This window comes from Myxine glutinosa, chromosome 7 (assembly GCF_964187855.1).
Source record: "Myxine glutinosa chromosome 7, kmMyxGlut1.1, whole genome shotgun sequence".
In the NCBI taxonomy this organism is placed as follows: domain Eukaryota; kingdom Metazoa; phylum Chordata; class Myxini; order Myxiniformes; family Myxinidae; genus Myxine; species Myxine glutinosa.
The window spans coordinates 71,816,751-71,821,508 of record NC_136267.1 but is presented as its reverse complement, the minus strand read 5'-3'; positions in this window follow the sequence as shown (position 1 = coordinate 71,821,508).

Below are 4,758 nucleotides of genomic sequence, written 5' to 3'. Positions count from 1 at the left end.
AGCGATGCTGCACCGATCCCCGCCGGCTCCCGCAATACCCACAGCCCGGCACGGACCGAGAGCTCGCGTCGGTTAAACGTCGGTCTAACCGCTGCTCCTTTTAACGTCGATGCTCGCTTTGCATTCTCACACCACTCGTTCCGTTCGTTGCTCATACATCCCTTGCACTTTGTCAATTACACCACCGTACTCGCTCGTGCGTTCTCTTTCGCTCCATACTCCGGTCTACTCATAACGCTCACCACACACTCTCGCGCACATTCTTGCGCATCCATTCCACCATTCGCACATGCTGTTACACACCACTCCTCTCGCGCACCTTCTTGCGCACACTCATCGTTCACACACTTCCTTAACACACCTCCTCGCGCACTCTCCCTCGGTACGTACTCCGTACCACTCATGGGGGTGCACTCTTGCATCCACCCACTCACGCGCTCCGATGTGCCCTCCCGCACCAGCGCCACCACCAACTCAGGTGTGCCTCCTCGCACACGCTCAACCATTCCAAGTGTGCATTCTCGCACCCGCTCCACCACCAACTCACTCTCCGTGTCACACTCCATACACTCTGTTTCACACATACCCTCCGACGTGCATTCGCTCTCGCACCCGGTATCACTCCCATACTCTGTCACACACTCACTCTCCGACGCACACTTTTTCCTTACACGCGCACCATTCTTTCTCACACCACGCACCACGGACCTCCCACAAACGCCCGGGTGCCATGTCGACCCCAATCGCACGACAAACCCTCTCGCGCCAAACACTTTTCCGAAAAACCTTTTCGCACCGTACACAGCCCGTCTCACCTTGGGGGTTCTTCTTCCTCCCTGCTCCAACACCTGCAAATCTTTATTGGGGTTAAGCATGGCATCAAGGTGTGAGCTTAGACTTTGTGCACAATCCATTTCTTCCCTCTGCTGTGAGTGCTTTTCTACGTCTGCCGTCTGCTCAAATCCAATTTCCACTATTAAATCCGCTTTTTGAATTATTTCTTTTTCTTTTTCCTCGATGGCCGCTGGCTCTAATAAAATTTTCTCTACTTCAGCGGTCGCCGGCTGCCCCATACCCCGGGTCGCGATCTCTATACCCGTCATTTTGTCCGCGCTCTGCTCTGCCTCGCTCAACCCGCGCTTCTCAAACTGCGTTACCCCGTCGCGTACCCCCACGACCTCTTCGCTCAACCTGCGGTTAACGTCCCTCTCGGCTTCGCTTACCTCATATGTGGCCTTGTCCCTCGCTAACCCCTCATTAATTTCTTTGGCTTGGCCAATTATGCGCCCCAATTTGCCCCCTAATCTGCTTTCCGAATCCCTCCAATTTGCTTCCTAGCCCCCCAAATTTGCCGTCGAGCCCCCCTATCTGGCTTTCTAATCCTCCAATTTGGTTTCCCATCTGTTTTTTCAATTGCTCACTGGTACCCCTTGCTTCGTCCCTAATTGCTCCAATTTGGCCTCCCAATTGCTCATTATCGGCCCTCATTTCTGCCCTTGATTTGTCGTTCATTTCTCCCATATCCTTCCTCAATCCCACAAGTTGGTTTCCCATTTCCTTTCTCAGCATCGCGGTGAATTGCGTCACGAAGTCCTCCACATCAAAGCCCGCTGGTACAGCGGGCGCGGCTACCGCGGCCACGTGCGAGGTGCCATTTTGTGCTCCTGCAACCCCCTCTACCACATCCTCATCGCTCTCCTCCTCCCTCTCTCTCAATTCCTCCCTGGGGTCCTGGGTTGCCTCTAACCCTTCTTCTACCTCCCCTACCGGCATCTGATCACCTTGACCATCCATGGCTCGACTTTAATTTAGGATGTTAAACAAACTTTCGGCCACTCGTAATTTCGACCAAATTTTTAGACGTTTAAAAAAAATTTGGTTCGGGCCTCAAATACCACTCCCCGACACCAATTGTTACGGAACCGGAGTACGGCACTCCCCTTAGCAAGGGGGGGTTAATCCCATTGTCCTGTTAATCTGGCCGTCCGACCGGTCCTGGTACTTGTAACGTTCTTCTGCGGGGTGGGATTGATCAGGGCTATTGGTCAAGGTGTTTTCCCGAATACCTTCACCAATCCCTCCGCAGAATAGGGAGAAAAGTACCGCTCGAACCACGGACAAGATGGTAATTGCCGAGCGGTTTAGCAATCCGAGGTTCGAGCCGTTATCAATTGACTAAACCCGATTAAAAGCGGTTCGGCCAAAATCGCGCCACAGATACTCAATCAGGAAAAGACTAAAGCGATCGGGAAAGAATGAAACCAAAAGTAAGGAATAACAGGTATTTATTAATTATTTACACAAAACCAAAGAAGAGGAGGAACGAAAGTAATTTACAGAAGAAGAAGAAGACACAGAGCAAACCTTAAAACAAACTTATATTATACCCCAGACAACAAACAGGACAGACAATGGACTTACACGACAAGGGGAATTGCAGGCAGGAATGGCTGGACGAAGGAGAAGGGTCCGTGCGGGACAGCAGGGCTGGCAGGTTCAGCAGGGTACAGAAAGGAGGCCTGCTCCAGCTCCACGCTGGGAGCGAGCAGCCGGCGGCAGGTACACGTATCCGTTTCACGCGGTAGGGCTGTTTGAAGCAGCTTGTCAGAGCTCCGCGCAGCTTCGTCTCTCTCTCTCTCTCTCTCTCTCTCTCTCTCTCTCTCTCTCTCTCTCTCTCTCTCTCTCTCTCTCTCTCTCTCTCTCTCTCTCTCTCTCTCTCTGCCTTCTCACCGACTCTCCTCCAACTCCACTCAACTTCTCGGTTCGGCTGGATCACTCCTCTCCCTCTCGTGCCTTCTCACCGACTCTCCTCCAACTCCACTCAACTTCTCGGTTCGGCTAGATCACTCCTCTCCCTCTCGTGCCTTCTCACGGACTCTCCTTCCAACTCCAACTGGTAAAAAGGCTTCGCTTCGCGCTTATATTGGTGTGGCCGTATCAAGCCGCAGGCTGCGAGGGCACGCCTACCGGTTTGCTCACCGCGGTGCTGGTTGGCTGGTTAGGGCTTACCGACCACGCCCCTGGCGGGTTGATGACAGGGCCACGCCTCTTCCTCGGCATTCCTCCCCCTTTTTCCTGTCCTTGGCCTCGTGCGTAATGGAGTTCTGGCTTGCTGGTAAAAGAACCCTTACTGCCATCGAGGATAGAAAACCCTTCGCACTGGTGTTGAGAAAACCATTCGCACTGGTGTTGAAGGGAACGAAAGGGACCTATCTTATTTGATTAATGCAACGTAGAGTCAAACTATTGGAAACACAGCCTTACCTGAAACGCATAATAATGAAATAACTACGAAGAGGGCCTATGGTTCGCTACGTGTTGTTCATGGACTAACTAGGGGACGACCTTTGATCTTAACAATGAAATGGAGGTATTTACAAAGGGTATTATTGACAAAGGGTATATTTACAACAATTTACTAAGTGCAGGGTTCTCAAAACCCCAACAATATATATATATATATATATATATATATATATATATATATATATATATATATATATATATATATATATATATGTATGTATGTATGTATGTATGTATGTATGTATGTATGTATGTATATATATATATATATATATATATATATATATATATATATATATATATATATATATATATATATATATATATATATGTATGTATGTATGTATGTATGTATGTATGTATGTATATATATATATATATATATATATGTATATATATATATATATATATATACACACACAGACTTGGCATTTAATATGGAATATTTTTTTTGTGGGGATGAACTTACTTTTCAAGATGTCTTAGAACCAAAAGTTCATTGGAATTATGTTGAAATTATTCTAGATTTTGTTAATGTGACCTTTAAAAGAAACAAAAACCACATTTGACATTTCAAAACAAATAAATTGATCCTTGAAAGTGATGTAAACTGATATCGAACTCAATTCATGGATAGTACTGCGTTAAACTTCTGTACGTTTTCCAGAAGTATCTCTTTATTTTACACATTAGCCAAACATTTTTTTAACAAAAACAAAAGTTAAATTACGACTGGGATTACGGACAGTAAAATTACAGTTCAGTACTTCGTGTAACCCCCACGAGCATTCAGGAGAGCACTTACACATTGAGCCATGCTGTTCACGAGATTTGCCAAGGTTTGGACAGGAATCGCTTGCCATGCAGTGACAATCGCCTGCTGCAATTCACGCACAGAGGTCGGCTGCTGGTCCAAGTGGTCGATTTGACGCGTTAATTCTGCCCACAAGTTCTCTATTGGATTCATATCCGGGGACATGGCAGGCCACTCCATATGCTCTACACCACGGTCAGCAAGAAAGTGTTGGATCATGCGAGCACGATGAGGCCGTATATTGTCATCTTGGAAGACAAAGTTTCCTCGAAAGGCTGCACGAGCAAATGGAAGCAATGTTTCTTCCAGAATGGCCCTGTACTTGAACTGGTTCAGGTTTCCATTCAGAACAACCAGGTCAGTTTTGCCCCCTGCATGAAAAGCAGCCCAAACGGTCACCCCACAACCTCCATCTTGGACTCTTGGCACTATACAATCTTTGTTGTGGGCTTCATGCACTTGTCTGCGCACTCGGACGCGGCCATATTGACGATAGACCAGAAATCTAGACTCGTCACTGAAGATCACGTGATTCCAGTGTCCTGGCTGCCATTGACGGTGCTCTCTGGCCACTGCAATCGGCGCTGGCGGTGTTGTCAGGTCAGGCGTGGCTTTCTCAGGGGAGGCCTGGCACGATA